The sequence below is a fragment of the Cupressus sempervirens genome, chromosome 5 (genome assembly GCF_028749045.1).
Source record: "Cupressus sempervirens isolate cs-2001-9-10 chromosome 5, ASM2874904v1, whole genome shotgun sequence".
Taxonomy (NCBI): Eukaryota; Viridiplantae; Streptophyta; class Pinopsida; order Cupressales; family Cupressaceae; genus Cupressus; species Cupressus sempervirens.
The window spans coordinates 559,961,910-559,986,868 of record NC_143122.1 but is presented as its reverse complement, the minus strand read 5'-3'; positions in this window follow the sequence as shown (position 1 = coordinate 559,986,868).

Below are 24,959 nucleotides of genomic sequence, written 5' to 3'. Positions count from 1 at the left end.
AAAAATTCCACATTAGCCACGTTTATCGTGAAGCAAACACGATCGCTAACTGGTTCACCAATGAAGTGGTTGTAAGTAACTCGATGATGATGTGGGGAAGTAATAAATTTTTTTTGATGGTGGCGACTGAGCTAATCCAAAAGGAGAAAATCTATGACACTAACATAACATCTCTTTAATGATGATAGGATTTGCTAAATCATACTTTAAAAAGGGAATTATTTGGAGTTATGCAGAACCCCCTCCATTTCATAATCACATGTACAGAAGACACGAGTGTAAGGAAGCCAGAAATAAACCCATTAACCGGCACAAATTCATTTTCACTCTCAGCACCTTCTGCTACTATGAATTTGGTAAAACTGCTAGTGGATTAGGGTTAGTTGAGCCGAAATCCACAATGGTGGGAGAAAGGATCAGAAGAGAGCCATGGGGCAAAGTGGAGAGGTGGAAAGAGAAGAGGAAGGTTTGGAGAAAGCTCCAGAAGGGTGGTATAACTAAATACATGGAGAAGCTTCATGGTTTTGATGCGGGGGTCACTAAAGCTATGGTTGATTCCTGGCAAAATGGAAGGGTCAAAACTGATGGAGTTTCCCACCAAATCACAGAGGGTCTTATTGTGGAGGTAACTAGCCTCTCTTAGGATGGCTTGAATTTCTACAGGGACAAGAAGATGTTCGCCAACGTTGTCAATGACTTTGTCAAGGATGATAAGGAGAAAAGAAAACTAGTCAAGATTGACACCTTCTACGACATTGAGTCCATCAAAAACTTCTAGAGGTATGTTCTCAGGATTATCATTGAATATGTCACTCTTGACCCCAGGTTTGATAGAATCAGGACTCATCATTTTGGTCTATTAAATCATTTTAGACACAAAGTGAAAATTTCTCTTCCATTTTACATTTTCACCTCCATGGCCAAGAATATAGAGGGATTCAAGAAATGCCCTGTTAAAAACCTTGCCCTCCATGAGGGTCTTCTACTTCTATTTTATGAGTTCTTGAAAACCCTCACTATTGGTAAAACCATTGGGGTTTCGAGAAATGCTTTAGAGGACACTGCCGGTTCTAATTCTGGGGATGAGTTTGAAGTGAAATCAGAGAAAATTGACATCCCTTGCAAAGTTACCCCTGCTACCCATGATCCCCACATCCCTAGCAGGAAGAGCCCCAGATGTCTTCCCCCAATACCCCCCCTCTCCTCATCTAAAGGAGGTGAAAGAGGCCAGTAATGACGAAGTGGATTCTGATACAGAGTCTGAGGAGGAGGATTCAGAGATGGGGAAGGATAATGAGATGGGAGAAGATAAGGGGAGAGAAAATGACAAGGAGATGGTGACCCCTATGGACCCCAAAGATAACCCCAAGTAAAGAAAATTCAACCAGGTCCTACCCTAGGAACATCCCAGTGACCTTGTTGACGTGCCCCCCAGCCCCACCCAACCCAATTTTCCTAAAGAGGTTCCCATTTTGCCCCTGGAGGAGATGATTGAAATCATGGTTGAAAAAGGTGGGCAGGTTATTAGAAAGAATAAGAGGAGGGCCTGGAGGAACTTCTATGGGGACAAAGTAAGTTTGGGTATTGTTAGAGAACCTGCCAAAATCCAAGTGCTAGAGGACCTTGAAAAAAGCACCTAATATGATGAGCTCATTGACCCTGCTCTTTTGGCTCTCTTCGACAATGTGCATGAAATTGGCTTCAACTTCCTGAACAATGCAAAGAATAGTTTGATTGACAACTTTTGGTCCATCAAGTGGCTTTTTCAGGAAATTGAGGCTCTGAAGGATAGGAGCAACCAACCCAACAACTAGGGAATAGACAAGGACCAGGATGCTAGAGGAAGAAATGATCAAGTGGGCAGCTAAGAGAATGATAGAGGTCAGGTCTCTAGAGACCATCACGATGACAGGCTCACCCAGCTTGAGCAGAAGGTCCAAAGGCTAGATTCTATCCACCAAATAATCACCAAATAGATAGTGGACACCCTTCACACCTTGAATGAAAACATTGTCAATCTAGGGGACTATCTAACTACCACTAGCCTTGAAAGGGATGCGAAGTAGAACACAGAGAAAAGATTCAACTGAGATGTTCTTTAGGAAGAGGCCAGTGACCAGGCAAATCAGGGGAACCAGATGAACACTCCTACTAGGATTCAGGAGGGTGGGGCTAGTCAGAAGGATAATGATGCTATAGAAATCTTGTAGGCCATGGACATAGAAGACCACTAGCCTACTCGCCTGTCCCTTCCTCTCTAGCCTTTGGTCACTGGCTTTGGGCCTGATTTTGTCTCTAGCCTTTTGAGGCAATTTTTTGTTTTTTTAGACTATTTTATTTAGCTCTTTTCCTATAAAACTTTGGGTTTTAGGATCCTTGCAGAACCTGTTTTACCTAATCAAAAACATTTAGATAAACTTTCTAAGAAGGGTAGCTCTTTCCTTTTGTAGTTCTTCCAGTGTGTGAATGTTGAACATCCAACTTTCCCTACTCCTTGGAATCTTCAATCTTAGTCTTCTCTATATTTAATCTTGTGTGTTTGTTAAGGCCTACACTAGTTCAAGTCAAAGAGTCAGTAGAGTTGCCCAAATTGATGAATTTTTTATTATCAATTTGGTAGTTAACCAATTTGCACTTTAGAAAAAACACAAAATTACTCATGGTGTCCATGTTGAATAGCAAACATTAATAACAACTCAATAGGTTACCATGGGATTGGTAAACTTCTTTTGAATTGAGAGGTATAGTTCCCTCTTATGGTTTACAATAAATGAAATACCAAGTATGTCTTTCACTAGAAGACATGAAGGTGCACTAACATTCATCCACCAACATGGAATGAATGCAATGGTAACTTGAAAAATCCAAAAAAAACATATAAACAATCAATGGATCATAGATACAATCTTTCCCAATTATCACAAGTAATTCGAAAGTGAAATTAAAGACTTTCATTTGTAAAACATGACTGTATAAGAACTTATAGATTTTTATTACACTTGACATATGACTTAATATAAAATGGTATTCAAAGAGCGTAACTAAGACAACCAAAAGATTGAACTCAATCAGAGAAATCAACACATAAACCTCTAGATTTCCTGTAAAATCTCTCTTTATTTTGAATATTGGATAAAAACAACACGTCTCTTTATTTTCAAATACTAGATAAAAACAACACATTTAAAAAAAAAATTGGGACAAACTATTCAGAAAATGAAAATAAATTACTTTCCCCCACTATTCACTATTATACATAGCACACTGAAAATTTATCCTACTTCCTCCTGTAGCCTCTCACTACAAGAAAAAGAGGAACCCCTATGTTCGATTTTCATAACTAAATCTTAAAATTCCTTTCATCCTCAACCTTCTAACATCCCATAGTCTCCCTATGTTTTATGAATACCTACCATAATGAACAGTTTAATTGCTCACGATAAAGCCCTTCCTCCATCCAGACCTAAGTATGAGTTCTTGACAATAGAGAAATTGGTAAGGATGCACTTCTATCTCATTTTGTACTATTTATCACACAATTATAGTTTATCACCATCATCAATGTTGCTGATAGCATCACCACACATTAGTCTATTTGCAAAGATGACATTTTGTCAAACAGATCAACTACATTTTGTGTATTCCCATATTAATCTCCTTTTACTTCCACCTGGCACATTTACATCCCAAAACATGATTCAATAGTATGTGATCAATTATTTTAGAAAATGTTCATACCTGACATATCTTCATTTGAATAGTGTTCCATGGCTCAGTTCATCTTGTTGGTCTTTACTTTGCTAATGGTGACTGCAATAGAACCCCTGTCCCTCTCAAAGAATGGCCATCAATTTGATGAAATTATTGGGTTTCCTCTGTCTAAACACATTTTTTTCTTGGATTAGTTGCTAATTGCAACTCATACCATGAAAGCCTCTCCTAGTGCCCGAAGTTGATCTTTTGTCCATATTTTCCTGGGGAATTTACAAAAAGAGGCATTTGACTTATACGCTCGATGTAGAGCCCAGATAAGTGTAAACAAAACTTATGTCAGGTCCAAGCATGTTGGGATATAATGTTGACACATCTTTCAAACCAATGATTTCTTCATGATACAAAACACTTTAGGCCATCCTTAAACATCACACACTAACTGAAGAATTAAGCTTGGAAAAAAAAAGTCAATTTTGACTATTTAACATATTCTCACTCAGAAATAACACTTCAATTAATTTTTGAATTCATGGAGAAGAATTTCTTCATCATCATAAACCCAATTTTATTTGGTTGATCTTGACGCCAAGGCATTTATTAATGGTGTTGTTGTTTTAACATGGAGTGCCTTAGGATTAAGTAATAGTATCTCAGGTTCTTGAACTATATCAAGATATTGCAAGATTCATTTTGGTTAGAAATATCATTGAAAATTTTGAATGTAGCTACTAGAATTTCCCTATGAAGTTTATGATCCCATACTTCATGCACTCGTCAGTTCTTCAATCTAGTCATTTCTTGATGATTTAATATATATCATACTAATTTGAGTTTGTTCTTCATGGACTTTGATTAGATTTCTCTGGCTGAGGTACTTGGACTCTTTGTGGGGAGTTTGGGGTCCTTATCTCCATTGGATCTAGTGGTCATTGAGTCCCCTTGCTCTGTGTGTTCTCAACTAAATACATGGGTCTTATGGCTGCATTTTCATGGGACGATGAGGTGCAGCTTGGTGTGGGGTTTTCCCCATTTGAGTGGGTGCCATGTTGGTCATGGACAATATAACAAAGGAGAGAGTTGCAATGGACAGAGTCTTCTTTCATCTTTTGGTCAATCTAATGGTGATATTGTTGATGGGTTTCTCCTAGTTGTCGGCATTTTAGCTTGCAAAATGGGCAATGGAGAGATTATTGGCATTTTCATGTGCTTGACCCATGGCTCTCTATCTACTTGGTCCACCTAGTCCTTTTCTGGCTTTTTTATTAAGTATGAAGAATCTTATATTTTCCTCTCCTATTCTTGGGAGTTTTTTAATTTTTTGGGTTTTTTATGGTTTTCTATGAGCAATGGTTTGGCAGGGGTTGTCACTCCTCCCTCCCTATGCTAGATGTTTTATTGGGCTATTGTCCTTTGGACAACCTTTGGTTGTGGAAGTAGATACTGTGTGGTGGGTATGTGTTTCACAAGGACATAGTTTTAGGGTTTTTTGTTGCCCTTGCAGATTTGGTGGTGAAAATCTCTGATTGGGGGTCTTATTTATTGGGTTTCTCATTCAACCCTTTCTCTAGGTATGTAAAGTTCCCCAACATTTTTCTATGTTTGGGCATTGGATATTCATGTGCCTTTGTACCTATTGCACAAGTTTTGTTTCCCCATTTAATGGGTGGTTGGTTCCTTGTTGGGAGGGTTCTCCCAAATTCTTTGGTTGTGAGATATGTGCAGTTATACAAGAGGACTTGGATTTTTTGTTCACTTCTTCTTGCATGACTTCTATGGAGGTGAAGCTATCTCCTATCAAGGTGGAGAGAAAGTGCAAGATTTTCGAAGTGGAGGAGACTCCTATTAAGGGGGAGATTTTTATAGCTACCACCTATGGAGGGGTTGGAGGATCATGGCATCACTACCTCAACCTTGATATTTTGATCTTTCTTACCCCTATTTCTATTGAGGTCGACCCTTTAACTATTGAGTTGGGAAAGGAGACTACAGTGGGTTGGAAGTTCTTTGAGAGTATTGACCTAAAAAAGGGGTCTAGATGGTTATGGATGATTGTTTCTAATAGAGAAGAATGGATAGGCAGTTTGTTGCTTGATTTTTGTTATCAACTCTTATGGTGATGAAAGTGTCTTTTTGGTTTATGTCTTCTTATAATTGAGTGTATGTTGGAAGTTTTAAAGGACTCACTCGAGTCCTTTGTTATTTTTTTGGTTAAGGTGTACAACTTTTGAATGAGCTTATCCCAAGTTGACCTTTTTCAATATTGACATTAGCTTTAGTCACTTTCAGACCTTTGTCATTGATAGAGGTAGGTCTAGATGCAGCTCTTTGATGATTGGGTTTAGGGATGTTTGGCACTAGGTGTTGTTATTGTTGTTTAAAAGTTCCTATTGTCTACTGGTGTACCACAAGTCAGCATCCTCTTGCTTCTTCTCTTAATAAAAAACATTTCATTGAAAACTAGAGAGATATCAACAAGTAGACATCAAGAATGTAAATGGTGAATTTGCAAAACATTAGAGAGTCACTAGTACATTTGAGGGTAATTTTCAATGTTAATTTTTGATAGTAGGCCAATTTGGCTTTCCAAATTCATTTCTTTAAAAAATTGATTCAAATAATGTCAAAACTTTGATGATAGTTAAGATTCGCATCAAAATTTTGACATTTTTGGGGATATAAACAAAAAAGAAGAAGAGAAACATCATTTCATATCACATGGCAATGTGTGTGCAAGAGGCTTAAAGCATGACCAATTAAGAGATTTTCAGTGCCATCAAGGTAAGCTTGATCTATTCATATGCATTATCTATGTCCTCTTCTGTTTGGAACTTGCTTTCAAGTTAAGGTCTTGTCCTCTTCTGTTTGCTTGTTTAATTTCAACATAAGGGTTGAAGGTCTTTCTCATTTTTCATTGTAAGGGTTCAAGATAATTTTAGTTTGTAACTTGCTTAATACCAAGGTAAGGATTCAAGGTAATTTTTACTTTGGTCATCCATTTTGAAATATACCAAATTTTCAGTAGCATAATTTTTATCTTTCTAAAGATTGGACAATCTTTTGGATTTAGGATTTATCACAATATTTTTATTAAGGTAAGAAGGGATTTTAAAAAGGGCAGAAACCCTTGAAAAAGCAATGGGAAAAAATATTTTGATCATTGATTGGATTCTATAAAGACCTAGCCATCTAAGATTTTTAAGTGTTTATCAAACCAAAAAAGTGCCCTACATGCTATTCATGATAAACCTAGGATACAAGACCTTAGAAACATCTTAAATACACTTGATATTGGGATACACTTGATATTGATTTTGTAGGTGCACTTGGACTTGGACGTCTTACACCTTTTAATATTCATTTGTGACTTTCTTTGGCATCTTCATCATATCCAAAAGTTTTAATTGATTGAACCTATTAGACTACAAAGATTGGTTTCTTATTTGGATGCTTCCTTAGCTATGTGTTGAACCATAGGAGTACCATCATCCTCTTTATCTTTTGCATATCTATCATTGCTTCATTTTCAACATTAGCTTGGTTTGTCTCCATTCTTCTCTCTATTTCAATTTAGTTATTGTGTTTCCATCTTCCATTAATGAGATCTCTTCATGATAAATATTTGTATTGGGAATCACAGAGATGGATACTCATTCACTTACCTGTTTGACTTTCCTCCATGATTCCTTTGTATGATTCTAATATTTTAGTTCCTAAATTTTCATTTGAAATTAAAGTTAGTTAAATGAGGTGATAAAATTACATATGGAGATGTATGCATGCATGAATGTATGTATTTGTATATATGTATGTATATATGTATGTATGTATATGTATGTATGGATATATGTATTAATATGTGATGGTGGGATGAAGACTGAATCAACAAGAGTAAGGATTTTCCCACCAAAATGATTGTCATTTCATTCCAAATCCATATAGTACTATTCCAACCCCAGACTAGGTTGAAGATAATCAATTTATAGGTCACAAATCCTGACCTTACAACTTCATCCTTCCATGTTCGATCAAAATAATGATCAAGAACCTCCTTGGGATGTTGGAGAAGTTCTAGGACAAAAATTTCTATCACCACAATATTTTCTAACTCTGGATGTCTCCAAATCATTGTATTTGCATATATTCATCATGACACTTCTAGGACAATGCACTAACCTTCTTATAAATAAAATGTAATGGAAAAAGGCCTCACTTCTCACTGCTAGATAGTAAATACTATGCAAATTTAGAATGACAAATACATTGACTGTATGATTCTCACTGTATGGGGATTAGGGAAGGTGTTGATTTTTTCTTGGTTTTCTTGATAGTTATCTTATGGGTTTGAATCATAACCATTTCTCCTTGTGAAGAGTTGACCACAAATCAACATGTTAATTTTTGTTGAAAGAAAAAACAATGAATCGACATTCTTGAAAAAAAAATGTGATAGAGGCTTGGTTATGGTGTGCATGTATGTTTAAAGGTTGATATGCATTCATGAGATGTTGAAGATTCTCTTGGAAGAATGGAATAGATGAGAGACTAAAGTTTACTAGATACATACCTTTTTTTTTTGGGTGGTGGGTTAATCCCTTTATCCCTTAATCTCTTCTCTTTTGCATCTTCAATAATTTCATTCCACTCCAATTGTGGCACCATAGGAGGATGCTCATACTTTGGGTTGAGCTTTAGAGCCCTTCTATATTGGTCTCTCATAGTCTTTAGATGTTTGCAAGCTTTTTTAAGAAGTTGGGCTTTGTTCAAAATATTGTAAACAAAGAACTCCTCCATAGTTTTTATGAGATGATCTTTTAATTTAGGGGCTTGGTGAATCTTTCTTTTAACAAAATACAAAATTGTTACAGAAAAAAATTAGTTCAAGGATGAATAGAAAAATGTAGCAACCAATTATAGCAACCATAAAAGAAATAGTTTAGAGATAGCAGTGACATTGTTCTCATATATCATATCAATTGTATAACATAAGAAAAATCATTTACAAGTGGTACCGTAGACTATTTTTCTTCCATCAATCATTATTAGTTTTAAGTGCTTTTTGAGACTTTAAGGAAAGAAGTCTGTTGCAATTGAGTTTTGTAAGTTATTTGTACCTATTTCCCACATTTTAATAAAAGGAGACATTACACAAGGGCATTATCAATGAGGAGCAACATAGATATTAGAGGCATATATAGAAAGTTTCAAAGGCATATTTTATGACAATGATAATGAATCATATCATAGGCAACAATAGAAAGTTTCAGACTGATTGTTATGTACACCACATATATTAAAATCATATCATCACAAGCTCATGGACATGGAACTGATCTTTATATATAAAGATAGATCTTTTCTAAGTTTCTTATTACATATTAGCACAAAAACAAAAAAAATTCTAGCTACATACATATTCTAGAATCTAAATAATAAAACAATAAAACTCACTCAACCCATGCTAAGTGACAAGCCATAACCTAGTTCAATTGGTCTAGTTGTTGATTAGCAGGGTTGATTAAAAATTCATGTAGAACTGTCATTAGATTAGGTACAATAAAATGAGCAATCAACTATCCCTAGCTAGCATTAACTTGACTGGTCTATTTAGACCCATTGATTATTGTCACAAGCTTTTAAAAATAAATTTATAAGGAGTGAGTTAGGATGTATATAAGTTAACCTTACATTAACTATAAACTACAACACAAAGGTTGCACTAGGGTATTATAAGATTATAATTATAGAAAACTGCCTAATTCACCCAAGTGGGTATATGATGGTGAAGAGCTTTATAAGGTGAGTAAAGCTCACCAGTGGTTATAGGAATATAACTACATCAAAACAATTAGAAACCAGAACTATATATTTGTTAGAGTGAGTAGTTCAAGGGTCTTGATCCCATGTATATGGGTATGTAGGTAGCTTGGTAGGTGGAGTATGGCTCTAGTGTGCATATGCCTTGGACATAGTTAGGTAGCCTTGGACTGGTTAGGTAGCACTTAACCATGTATGCATGTATTTATTTATTTGTATTTATGTACTTATTTATCTACTTGTATTTGTATTTATTTATTTGTATTTATTCCACTTGGAATGAGTACCATATAATTCACTTGTAACGAACTCAATTTCATCCCTTTCCACATCCTTGACCACCAAAATCTTTTCCTTGGATAGATAATGCAATGAAATATCAGTGGCAACATCTTGTAGAATATTCTTTAGAATCAATAGCACATTAAATTCAGTGTCTTTGATCTTCTTTATCATACTCAAAATATAATTCCTCTCCTCCTTCAAAATCCTATCTATCATTGTATAATTAGAGACCATAATGTTCTACTCAATGTCTATCTTGGGAGGTGAAATCTGGAACTATATTATGCCAATCTTTGCATTCTCAATCCTAGTGGGCCCTCTAGCCATATGGCTTGCCTTCTTATCAAACATCAAACCCTTAATCATCTTTGTATCATCAACAGTCCTACCCAATTTTTGAAAATCCTTGATCTCCCTCAAATCCACAATGTCAGGCTTTGTAGGGTTGACAACATTTAGGACGACATCAACAACAAGTGAGGCCAATAAGGTAGAATATTGGTTAACAACCTTTATTTATTTTTATTTTATTATATTTATTTATTTATTTGTATTTATCTACCCGTATTTATTTATTTGTATTCATGTATTTATTTATTTATTTATTTATATTTATTTATTTTGTAATGAATTTCTGGCAAGTGGTGCCAAATTGATCTCATGCTTAATATGTATATATTACATTGGATTATGTTTTTGTGAAGTAATTATAAAGTTAAATTTTAAAAGTTGTTTTCACCTTGAGCTCCATAATGGTTTGGCAAAGAATGATTTCTCATTTTGTTTAAAAGATAATACATAATGAACAATACATATAATACACATGATAAGAATAATTTTAGTAAATCAAGACCAATAATGTTGTCAAAATAATAAATTTAAATTATTAAAGACATCCATTTTAGCCCCAACTTCTCCTCCCTAAAGTGTTCAATATTAGCAATGCGTAAACAATTCAACTTCTTGGTAATGAACTTGGTTTTATCCCTTTCCACATCCTTGACCACCAAAACCTTTTCCTTGGATAGATAATACAATGAAATATAAGTGATAGAATCTTGTAGAATATTCTTTAGGATCAATAGCACATTGCATCCAATGGATTTGATCTTCTTTATCATACCAAAAATATAATCCTTGTCCTCCTTCAAAATCCTATCCATCATTGTATAATTAGAGACCATAATGTTTTGCTCAAGTCCATCTTAGGAGGAAAAATTTGGAACCATATTATGCCAATCTTTTCATTCTTAATCTTGGCAGGGCCTCTAACTACATGTCTTGCCTTCTTATCAAACAACAAACCCTTAACCATTATTTTATCATCAACAGTCCCACCCAATTTTTGTAAAACTTTGATATCCCTCAAATCCACAATATCAAGCTTCAAAGGGTCGATGATATTTAGGAAAAAATCAACCCCAAGTGGGACCAATAAGGTAGAATAATAGCTAACAACCTTACTATTCAAATAAGTGCTCACACTTTTCACCAAAGGGTCTATAAGAATTTGCCTTAGGGAAAAATTACCCAAGATCAAGAAGCTCAAGCACTAGCACAATATGGACCAATAAAGTATGATTAGAATAACAATATTAAATTGAATTTTTTTATTTTTTTATGGAGGTCATCCACAAACAAGTTTTAGGTACCCAATATGGGCCCACACATGCTTGAAACCTCTTCAGCTAAGAGCCAAGGACTAAGGAGCATCCACACTACCAAATTTGCCTAGGGCACAATCTTAGCCTCATCCCTTATGATGTCTTTGGGCCTTGCACTTAGCAAGACATGATCCCTGTTGGACTCTTTGTGAGTCATTCAACTTCACCAATAGACATGATGGTAGATCCTTTGATACAATAGTTGGAGGAAGTCACTTTATTTTTAGAGGAGATATTTGAGTCTTTGATACATGTTCTACATTCATCCTTAGTTCAGCCTAATTTGTCTTTTCCAATAGAGTGGCATAGCACACATGATTTAGAGGAGATACATTTCAGTATTGACATGGGGACAATTGAGAAGGTTTCAGAGATCTCATACATTTTGAGGTTTCTTCCTACATATGTTGCAGGCTTCATTGGTACACCTTTGGTTATGTTTCTTCCTAAGTGGAGGAATATTGTTCTACACTCATGGAGGAGTTTCTACATTGAGTCTTGCACATCTACCATAGGCATACATTGTACATTTAGGGGTAGTTACTTGGTCTATCTTCCTCTTCTTCTCACTCATTTTCTCTTATTTTACTTATCTCTCTTTTTGGAAGGGGCTTTTTCCCATGTGGTTTTCCCTCTTTCTTAGCTTTATGAGAGATTTCATTGTACATCTTTTGCACTTGCATCTTGTACATGGGTGCCTAACAAGGCCGAGTAGCTAGGACCCATCTTACATTATTATCTAGCTTTTGTGAGCTTAAGTACATTCTCCTAAGTTTCACTTAAGGGGGGGTGTTAGTGTAAATAATTATTTATTACACTTTACTTAAGTTTTCTTATTTTAAATTTATTATTTTATTATTTATTAGTTAGACACCTAGAAGTATGCGTACTCATATGAGTTTTCTTATTGACAACACAAGAGTTAGCAATTCTATTTTAGAACATGGTGTCTACAACACTGAAGTTTGCATAATCAACTAAGTTGTCATGTAGACAACATAATTATTTGCACTTTAATTAAGTACATAGTGTCTACAACATAATTTTATGTGGCACACCTATCTAAGCTTATCCTCTCATTGTTGCACTAACTTTTATGCTCAATGGAAGGTAATCCACTCTTGGTGGACATGTTCTTAGTTGTGAGGCTTATCATTTTGCTAACTCCTTGTCATTTTAGAGGCCTTTATATAGAAGCACTTCTAGTGTACTTGTACATAAATTCAATTTTATATTGTTGTTTTGATCATACTTTATTGTTCCATATTGTGCTAGTGCTTGAGATTCTTGATCTTGGGTGATTTTTCCCAAAGAAAAATTCTTACATGTAAGAATTTGGTATAGCTCTAATAACATGCAAGAATTTACCTTAGGGAAAAATGAAACCAAGATCAAAAAGCTCAAGAACAAGCACAATATGGACCAAATGATTTATGATCATAATAACAATATGAGAATGAATTGATGTCTAAATCTTTGGATATTCAATCATTCAATAATTGAAGTATATTTATACTAGAAGTTTCTATATATAAAGGCCTCTAGAATGACTAGGAGTTAGCAATATGATAAGCCTCACAACTAAGCACATATCCACAAAAAGTGGATTATCCTCCATTAAGCACAAAAGTTAGTTTGATGATGAGAAGATAAGCTTACATTGGTGTATCATGTAAAAATATGTTGTAGACACCATGTGCTAAAATAGACTTGCTAACTCTTGTGTTGTCAACAAGACAACTCATATGTCTATGCATATTCCTAAGTAAACTTAAGTAAAGTATAATAATAATTAATTGTTTACACTAATAGATTCATGGTCCATCAATTCAATAGGAATAGCAATGGTAGTTAAAACCTCGATGGCCTTCTTAGAGGCCCTATAAAAGGCCTCTGACATAATGGTAGGATGAACATCCTTAGAAAAAAAATACACACATTTGTTAAGATTTGCATTGCCAATGAAAATAACTATTGTTGTGCTGTAACCAAAATTAATATCTTGAGATATCAAAATCTCTACAATAATTTTAGTTCATCAATGCTACCTATGAGTGTCACACTGTGGTCACCATTTTCAACTTCTTCCAAAACTTCTCTATGTTGTTTTCTTCACCTCTCAAAACCCTATCAAAAAATCAGTAGATCAAATACCCTCTAATGAAACTTCAAGTTTCAAATAAAATCCCTCTCACTTGAACAAGTTCATTCTTCTTTGTGTTGTTTGATTTATGTCTCAAAACCCTAGGAACAAATCAGTAGATCAAATACCCTTTAATGAAGCTTCAAATGTCAGATCAAATCCCTCTCACTCAAATAAGTTCATTCTTACTTCTCAAAAATGCCCTAAAGGTGTATTGTGATCCAATAAATTTTTTTTTGAAAACTTTACCTATCATCACAATTTATGTCATTTATCATTGATGATATAACAATCCTATTGAATCATCTATCATTGGCGTCAATAGTTTAACATGTTGAACTAGTTGCCTAGCACTGATGCACAACATAGATTGGGCTTTTTTTGATAGATACTTCCATTGATATAGATCAAAACCTGTTGAATGCATCAAAATTTTGATGATAGTTTAGTGGTGAAGGCTTTTGATGGGTAATTGTCAAAATTTTGACAAAAATGGTGTCAAAAAGTAGGTCCAAATTTACTAGTGAGTGCATTTTTGGTATGCCATATCAAAAGGGGTTTCCTTCATTTTAGGTTGAAGTAGGTGACAGTGGTCCATGTCAAAAGGGGATTGAAGTTTTTTTTTTTTTCTTGCATAAATTTCAAACATCTTCACAAGTATGGTTGGACACAGACCAACATGTTGAAAAATTAAAAAAATGAGGACATTATAAGGGACTTTTAATTTTATTTTTGTAAAATTGATGCTTTTTTTTAGCCGAGGTAATTGAAGGAAAACTAATACTTATTGTTTTTTGATTGATTGTGTTATGCCCCCACCTATTTTTTATTTCATTCATTCATTTTGGATTCAAGATTGAATATATATTATTAAGTTCTTGTCATGCCCTTAGGATATATGGAAGTTGTACTTCATTGGCTATTTGTTTTCTCCTTGTAATGCGCTAGTTGTGAATGGCTCTTCCTGAGATGAAATGATGGTATGTCTATACTAAATAGTGAGTGTCTATAATGAGTACTCCAAAATTATCCATTTGATACCTTCATCTTTACATAATGTCTTTCTGGTTTCTTTCCACTCACATACCCATTTCAATTCATATGAACAACTGGAGATTGTGTCAATTTAAGATCACAATACACATTTCATTCATTTATTTAGGATTGAGGAATGAATATATATGTTGTCTCCTATTGCTCCCTTGTGATCTATGTCTCTATAGTGATCTCTTACTGATAGTGGAGAAGTTAATAACTCAACCTTGAAAGTCTCCATTACATATCTTAGATATATTTTGTATGAGATCTAGTGTCTACATGCTCATTTAATGCTAAAATTTTGAATTAGAGTATTGATATCTCATATAACTAAAATGCAATTGATGATCAATACCTATGTATTTTAAGTTCTTTCTATCTTTGTGAAGTAGATTTGGCTAGTAGATCTATCAGTTATTCTTATTGTAGTGTCCCTCTTTTTTATTTTCATATAAATCTAATTTTTATTTGTGCAAAAGTATCATTCATAATTTAATAAGTTACATGGTAATTGAGAAAAAGAAAAATGAATGCTACTAATGCTAACTTGGGTTTCAAGATGGTTTCAATAGTTAGATTCACCAAGTAAAATGGTTTCCTAGTCTACAAATAAATCCTTGAATATCAAATCTATAATAGAAAATATTCGTTCAACCTATGACAAAATGTATCAGTTGTACATTCATGTGTTGATAAGCCCAATCAAACACCCTTTTTTAAAAATTTCTTTCCAAAGCATCATATATTCAATATCTATCAATTAACATGACAAAAAAATATTAACATTACTATCATAAATAGATTATTATTTTAAATTCTCTTTCATATGTACCTTTTTGTTTTCATAGATACACAATTATAACTACCCCCCATGAAAATGTATTAATTAAATTAACAATGTTTTATGGCTGAAAGCGTGATCCCAATCTATGCTTCCTAATTAGCTATCAAGAAATTTTACTACATTGTTAAGTGTTCCTCGATCAAATTTATTTTAGTTTTCTTCTCTTTTTTCCTTCTAAGAAACACATCTTCTCTTTTCTTTTCTTTTTGTAATTCAACCAATTCCTTAGTATAAATCATTACAATCTAAACATGTCATGTTTTTTCTTAACAACTAACCATTGTACCTATGTCATCCTATATTAGAAATGATTGTGGGTAAACATTAGATTGTAGATAAGAATAAATAAAACATGAAAATTATCCTAAAACCTATTCATATTTCCAAGAAACTAAGGGAAGAGAGGGAAAAGACCCCAAACTTTTATAGTTCTTCTCGAAAGCTTTAATCCAAAATGTTTCTTGACCAATCTCACAATATCATCTAGCTTCTATTTTAGATAATAAATTAAAAAATAATTTTTTATTTATTTAGTAACAAATCTTCTTTTTTATAAACCTACTCCTTTCTCTATAATAATATGATCTTGTCATTGATATTTTGTTAGCATCTTTCTGTCATATTGATCATGTTATTTTTATAATAGGAATAGTTATTTTTTCTACTTAGATTCTTCTGTGTCATATTCTCTTATTCATCTTCATATTTAGATTTAGATTTTGAAGTGTTAGCCTCTTTTTTAGCTTGCAATTCTTATTAGAATCCAATTTTTCCACAATATTAACTTGAGTACTTTCAATAATTTTTTAAAATATCTTATTATAAACCCTATAGACTATGTTATCTAAAGAATAATCTCTAAAGATACCCTCAACAATTCTAGATTCATAATTAATCATGTTCTCATCATAGTTATTCATTAAAAAAGGAATACAAGATATTCTAATTTTCTTTACAAAAGATGACTTACAATACCACAACTAATAAGGTACTTTGTTTTAATTCTCAATTTATCTCAATCTAGTGTATATACCATTCACCAACCAATGTTTCATAGATAATGACTAAGTGTTTTGAAATATTAAACAATAATAAGGTTTTATTTAAGGCCAACAATCTTCCCCTTTGTCATTAGTGGATAATCCAAAAGATGTGAGTGTTTCCAAGCAACACATAGTGTAGACTAGTGAAGGTGAAAGTGCACAAGGACTTGAACAGATTAATGATGGTGATAAGGGTAGTGATATCAAGTTAGATGGAGAGAAGAAGGAAGAGGGCTCACATGTTTAAGTAGATAATTATACTACATACATAACATCAAATGCCTTGAGACCTTTTACTAAGGGAGGAAAGGAGGTTTTACAATCGAGTTCAACAAGTGAACTAATTTCCCCAAATTAGCAGACTAAGGATAATGAACTAAATAGAAGGTGAAAACCACTAGAGAGGAACAATATAATATGGAGAAAAGGATAGATGGAGCCAAGGATTAATAGAGATCTCGTGTAAAAATTCCCACTTAAGGTATAAAATTTTCTGTGTTGAGCACTAGTACCCAAGATTCAAAGTAGAAGAAATCCAACAAAAAAAATTGAAATATCCTGGAGGGATACAAGGAAAACTTAATGTTTATGATGAAGTAATTTTTATTCCTAATTGGGACATAAATAATTTAACTTATGATCAAATGAAGATACTCCAGGAATTATTATATAGGAAGACCAAAGAAGAAGAGATGAGAAGGGAACAACAACAAAAGAGGTATTGCATGAGATCAAGGACATATTACTTAAAATAGTTTTTGTTGATAATATGAATGGCCAAGCCCAAATCATTTAACAATTGGTTCAAATAGTTGAGAGATTGAATGATTTAGAAATTTATACAAATGATAAACTCATGGAATGGTTTAAGAGAAAATTTAAAAAATAAGATCATGGGGAAGATTGCAATAGACATTGCTATCAGATATGTATAACTTTCAAAACTTGTAGATAATTTGGAGAAAGAAATTCAAAATGTTTATATATTATTTATAAATTTATTTCATATATGTATCTTCACAAAAGAAATAATACCCCAAATGGACAAGGATGAAGTTGATTTATGGTATAATGCAAATACATTGAATATGGATGCAAGTTCTAGTTCATTTAATATTCACAAGTTGAGACTTTTGTAAGGAAGATAGGTAGAATTGATGACAAAAGAAAATAGAATAATATAATACATCATATCAATTAAAGCTATGCTAACACCTCATTTGGAGGTTATGTAAGTTCATTTAAACAGTGCTAAAGAGTTAGTTCAAAGAGATCAAAATTTGTCTATAGAAGATAGTATGGTTGTTCTCATGGCCGAATTGGAAATTGGAAGTCAAGAAATAGAGTATTTAAGGACTAGATGGAATAGCACATTGACAATAATTTTGCAAATTCATAAAACATTTTTTGATAAGTATGGTTTATCCCCTACTAATACCTCACATAAACCATGAAAAGAACAAGGGGTAAATATATATGATAAAGCACAAGGGGAACTAAATATAGAATTAGAACATGTGCATAGCTACCAAGACAAGTCAAGGTATGGAGCATACCCCAAGGGAGATTTTTTTCTCAAATAATGCGCTAACTCCTAAGTGTAGACAACACGTGCATAATTAGAGTGCAAACTCATGTGTTGTCAACATGACAACTCCCAAGAGCTCGCATACTCCTATGTAAATAAATATTAAAATAATGCACATTAATTTATTTAATATTCACTTGACTCCTTTCTAAATTAATTTATTAATTTTAAATCTCATGCACTCACTATATTAAATCCACTTGTTTTATCTTAATATATTTTAATCACATGCACACATCATGCGATCTAGAATCTTTTAATAAATTTAAAATTGGAAAAGATATTAAAACTATTAAAATATTCTAGATCACATGATGCATGCATGTGATTAAAATATATTAAGATAAAACAAGTGGATTTAATAAAGTGAGTGCATGAGATTTAAAATTAATAAATTAATTTAAAAAGGAGTCAAATGGATATTAAATAAATAAATTAAGGTGTATTATTTTAATATGCATTATTTTTTCACATAGGAGTATGCAAACTCTTGTGAGTTGTCATGTTGACAACACTGGAGTTTGCACTCTAACTGTGCACATGTTGTCTACACTTAGGAGTTAGCATATTACTTGAGCACATGGTGTCTACAACATTCTAGACACCTCATCATCTTTATCTTCTTATCATGGAAGTTATGTGCTTAGTTGTCATGCTTATCTCTTAGTTCTTTCTAGACACATTCTAGATGCATCTTAGAGGCCTTTATATCGAGGCTCTCCTAGTGTGTATGGAGATCTTCATATGATTCTACAAGCACTCCTACTCACTTTGGGGGGTTTGGTTCTTGGAGGAATTGCAAATGTTGTAGAAGGAAGAAATTTTTAGAAAGGGAAAGGTTCTAAGAGGAGGAGCTTCTCTACAATTTTCTGAGGCATGCGAATTAGCATTAGTGTCTAGGTAGGCACTCATGATTATTTCACATATTTTATTATGATCTTTCTCTTCCCGCCTTCATCATGTCTATTATGTGTGTCTAAATAATTCTCTATGAATGAATCTTCAATTTTGTAATTTGGGCATGCATATTGTTTCATCTAGTTATGGGAATTAAAAATATTATTGCAATCTTCCCTTAGTAGAATCAAGATTTGGAAATTGATTCGGGTTTGGGTTTGAATTAAAATAGAATCTTATTATTATGCATTAGTTTTATATGATTTATTAACTAATCTAATTAAATTTAATTTAATTAAGATTAGTTAATAGTAGAAGAAGTGTAATTAATTAATAGTCAATTTAAGTAAATGGATTTTTAAATGAGGGCAAATTAAAAGAAAATAGATATCAATAAGTGTTTAGTGGAATTAAATAATTATTGAATTATTAATGAGATTGAGTTTACCTAAAATCAATGAAGATTATTTTAAATAAATGAATATCCTTGAAGTGTTTTAAGGAAATTGTAAACTAATTATTTGAAGGTTGATAAGTATTATTCCAATAATTTGAATAATGGGAGACACTTCTTGGAATTATTAGTAACATTGATTTTTAGTGAAATAATGCGAATGATTTTATCTAAAAGTCAATGCGAATTGGTTCAATGATTTAAATAAGTAAATACTTATCTTATGATTATTCTAGAGAATTGTTTTAAAATAATGGAGGGATAATTCTATGTTTTATTCAAAAAAATAAATGGGTTGAGTTGTAGATTACATGAATAATCTTATACTCTTGAAATATACTTGAAACAAAATCTAAAACCTCATATTTGGCTTAACCATGTGATTGCAAAAGCAAACTAAAATATGTGTTTTTATCGTGTTCTTTATGCTATCCATGTTTGGGGTTTGGGTGGTCCTAGAGTGTTGACCAGTTAGGATGTCTACCAGAGGCTTGGGAGTTATGCGAATGTGATGGCATGTTGATGTTATTTGGTCTCGATTCTTTTAACAACTGCTGAAATAGATTCCCTAAACACTCTAAACAAGAGCAACATAATGCTCACAAAGATAATCAAAGGCATACTACCTTAAAACATAGATGAAAGATACATGTTTTGAAAATAGAATAAGTTTCAATTTTCAGTTTTGCCCACGTTTAGGTTTTTAGTATAATTTTAGGTTTGAAACTTAAGTGTTGAAGTATGAGAAATATGCAAGTAACAGTTTAAGTCTTGTTTCAACTCACCTAGTTTCAAGTTTCAGTTTGAAAGAGATACACATGATAGTTCAAAGTTTTTTTTTTTGTTCAACTAGTTAACACTAGTGGCATTCCAACATACCCACAGCTCCTTATGTTGAAACTCGTGCTCTGATACTAGATGTAACGCCTCACCAAGGGATCCAAAAGAATTAACCTAAAAATTTACTAAGTTTGCCAAACATTTTAATTTTTTTAATTTTTTTTGTTTTTTGTTTTTGTTTTCTTTTAAATTATTATTATTATTATTTATTAAGCATGATCATGAGTAGATTCGAACTGAAGAGCTCTTCAATAAGAGGCTCACAATTTACAATGGGGGCTAGGGTCCTAAGTGGCTGCTAGGGTAACTCATTGCAAGTTATTTAATAAGTGAAAACATTTACACTAAATGGGGATTAAAATGAATCTAATAAGATAATTATATTTTCTTGCCCATGCCTTGAGTGCTAGTACAGACTAGGATGGGAGTAGAGAGAATGCTTGGTTGTGACCTTGCATTCCATAGTATGCCTCATTAGTATGAGAGGATACTAGTGGCTGCATAGAGATCACTAGGGGGCCGAGGTCTATTGAGAGACTACCAGGGTAACTCTAGTGTGATTCGTGCGATGACACTTTCCTGCTGAATAGTAGGTTTCCTACATGTCTTTGTTGTGCCTTTAGGTGTAGATGTCGATCTATGTGTTGGAACCTTTGAGTTAGCATACTTTTAGGATTCTTGGACTTAAAGAGTATTTGTGTTATGTGATTAGATATCATGTTTGAGACTTGAGACTATCTCCTCCAGCACTATCTTTGTTGGCATTTATCTTCATTATGTTCTTGGAACATTATGATGGATGTTATATTTTGTGATGAATGTAATTACTGACATGTTTCTTTATATTGATGATTAGCATGTGATAGATGATGTTATCTACTTTGTAGGATCATCTTATGCTTTATTCTTGCATGTTAAATTTCTTTATGTTGTAGCATGTTATATCTCTTTATGCATATGTTGTAGTATGTTTTATGAGTGACATCCCTACTATGATAATGAGAATGATCTCTTAGATGACTTGGGATGTTACACGTGGGGGATGGCTAGGGCCCACGATGGTCTAATGATGCTATTGACGGTTGGGAGGAACTGTGCACTTAGATAATTATGTGTTGTGATTGTTGGTTATCTATTATGATGGATGTTTATATTTTCTATGATGATGTTCATGTATGTTATTTGGTTTCATTTACTTCATTTTCTCACATGTATATTTTTTTAAGCCTTTCATACCGTGTGACATGTATAGTGGATGATTGAGCATTTCAAATAGGCATTTGGAACAAATGTATATTATGGACTTTGGACCTTTAATTATTCTTTCATGTGGATGTGGTAGTTGTTAGACTTAGTATTAATTAGATCAAATTTGACTCAACCTCTTGGGATCCTTAAGGAATGTAACTTGTTATGTATGTTTTTAGTTGTATGTATGTTATTGTTTTCGCTACTATGTGTTTGATGTGAATTGTTTATCTTTCATGTTTTTAAAAAAAAAAATTTTTGGCAAACTTAGTAAAATTTTAGGTTAATTCTTTTGGATCCCTTGGTAGGGTGTTACACAATATGTGGTTTAAATTATTTATTGTTGGCAATGAAATTATCAAAGATGAAAGTTTAAGTTGTTGTTTTGACATGGTAAATTATCATAGTTAGTAAAGATGTAGTTGACTTTCTAAGCTGTACTGATATAAACCTGTAATACACCCAATTTTATTTTTAAAAAATGTACACTTGTATAGATCTAATACAATGAAGGAACAAAACTTAAACAATGAAATACTAATTTCTAGCATTCAAAACATCTTGCAAGTTATGGTAAAGCATTTAGATTGGAGAGAAGTATTATAAGTGTGAGCCTAAAATTGTTGTCACTCCATCAATATTTAGAGAGATTTGTGTGCAAAACAAATTTTCCTACATAAATTGATACACAACAATAGATTGTGGGTTTATGACCATTGTTGTTGATCATCTAAACAACTCACAATCTCACCACACTACAGCCAGTAAGGAGCACTCAACTTCATAATTCCTTTATAAATTTTGTTTTGTTTTTTCCGGTTCCTTAACCTTTACATAATATAGAAGAAAATCTTACACTTATAACTCCCTCCTTGTTCACATTATATTTTCCCCAGGCTATGTATGATTGCTTCAAACCTATGGCTTTGTATATATATATATATATATATATATTTAATTTATTTATGTTATCTTGGTTAAAAAACATAGGGACTGGGTAATATATATATTGTTTTTCCTAAACTATAAATGTAATGAAACAACTAAAATCTATATAGGTAACCATCAAACTTGTGTGATTACTATTTTAAATCATTATTTTATTGTATATAACAAATAAATGAATAAGCTTTTATTATAGATGAGTGGATTTAACTAAATTTCTCAATGTTGAATAGTAAGACAGGGTTTAGAAATTTAAGGCTAAAAAATAAAGTGTACTATATAGATTCAATCACCTTAGAATTTTTAGAATTGAACCACTAAAATCAATGAAAAAATTGCTTCAATAAAGTTAAGAGAAACCTTCTAAAAAACAATTGTAGGATTCAGTTGATGTCAAGGACAAAATAAGTAAAAAAGTTTATATAATAACAATTCCTATCAATTTTTCATTGATAGTAATGGTTAATAAGAATTGTTGTTTTTGTTTATGTACTATAGATTTATTTAATAAAGTTTGAAAATCTGAAATGATTTTGAAAAGTTCTATATATTACAGATTTTAGACTTTCTTTTGAAATTGAATAGACATTTAAGATGTAAACTTCCATGAGGATTAGAAGGAAGCGTAAGAAGCTGGTCAATAGTTAGATTTTTAATATTTTATTATTATTACCTGTTGAAATGTTGTAGAACATGTATGTGTGGATAGGATAAGTATGCAAATTTTTATTTTATTTATTTTAATAAGATATCATTAAGTTATTCATTTGACTTACCTATACTTCTTGAGGAAGCAATTTATAGTGGGATCAAAGAGGAGGGTAATTTATGGGAAATGTATTATTTTTCCTTAGAAATTTACCTACCAGTATTTTAAATTATACTAGTTCATGATGCTTGGCCAAGCTCAATAAAAAATTTATGCATATGATTGAAATGCATCGGTTATTTTATATTGTTTTCCCTCTTCCACATCCTTGTCTATGTTTCTACTAGACATATGTGTAAGTAGATTAGGTACAAAAGCTACATCAGATCTTTTTGATCCAATTGTGCCAAGTTTCTAGCCTTCTCTTGCCAAGTGTGTGTAGTTCTCCTTAATTGGAGAACCTTGGGGAGCTAACCACTCCATGGTTGGGTGGTAAAAGCACTTGGACCACTCTTCTATCTCATGGTAGCAGATGGACATTGTTTCGATGGCTCAAAAATGAGATTACATGTAGATGAACACTAAGGTTTGATGACATGTTAAATTTATATGCATATATTAAATATGATTTGTATCATACATTGTGTTGATGTTATAATCATGTTCCACCATTCAGGATTTACAAAGTCTTGCGAAAAGACATCATGTTCACCTGATTCATTTCCAGTATTTATACTTGCTTTGTATATGGTATTGATATGTGGTCAACTTTGCATTATCAAGTGTATTTAGAGAAATTGGTGATATATAATAATGATTGTGATTCCAATTATTTTTTGACTAATTGTTGATATGTAAATATTTCCATCTAGAAATGGACAATGTTCAAATTATATAGTTATGTGAATTAAATCAGTTTTTGACTTTACAATTCTATATATATTTCTACTTATATTTCCACATCTTGAGGTTGTTTGCATATGTGGAAAATGTTGTGGTTTTTAGTTTTTACATAGTTAAAATTATTTCACAACCAAAATAGTGAGAATACAAAGTGGTCATATAGTAAATATGAAAATGAAGTAAAAAATAACCTATCAAAATTTGGACACAACTTTTGCAAATGTTTTAATTTGCAGGAGATATATTTTCCAAGTATTGTGTATCTAAAGGAGATACACAACACAAACCTTATATAAGAAATATGTATAATTGTTCACATTTCTCAATTCACGAACTCTATTTTTGGGAAGAGCTTATGCATATCAAAAAGTATAGAAATAATAAGAAAAAACTAAAATGACAAAACTACTTCCCTTAGAAATTGAGGATGATGTAAGAAGGATTAATAACCATAGAGAAATATCATTGAACGTTATTATTTTTGAAATATTAAGTAGCCAAAACAAGGTGGCTAGCCCTTACAAAATATCATCGAACTCCATTGGTATTCATTAGTAAAGCAAGGAGTGTTGTATTTCATTAATCATCATTGAAGCAATAACATGAATTGATTGGTGTATTGCAAGACTGGCAAATATGATAATTTTGGATGTTTTAAGAAGAAAGAAAGGGCACCACATAGGTAAGACCCTTATCTCATGATACATCAAAACACTAAGTTTGACAATGACAATACAAGCGGAATAGGCATATGTAAATTCTTAAAATTTTGAATTCTTTGTTTAGATGCACCAAATTAGAGTTGGAATATGAAATAAAATAGGAATACATATTCCAATTTTGGCCCAAAAAATGAGGTTTTTCAATTCCACCCAAATAGGTGGAATTGG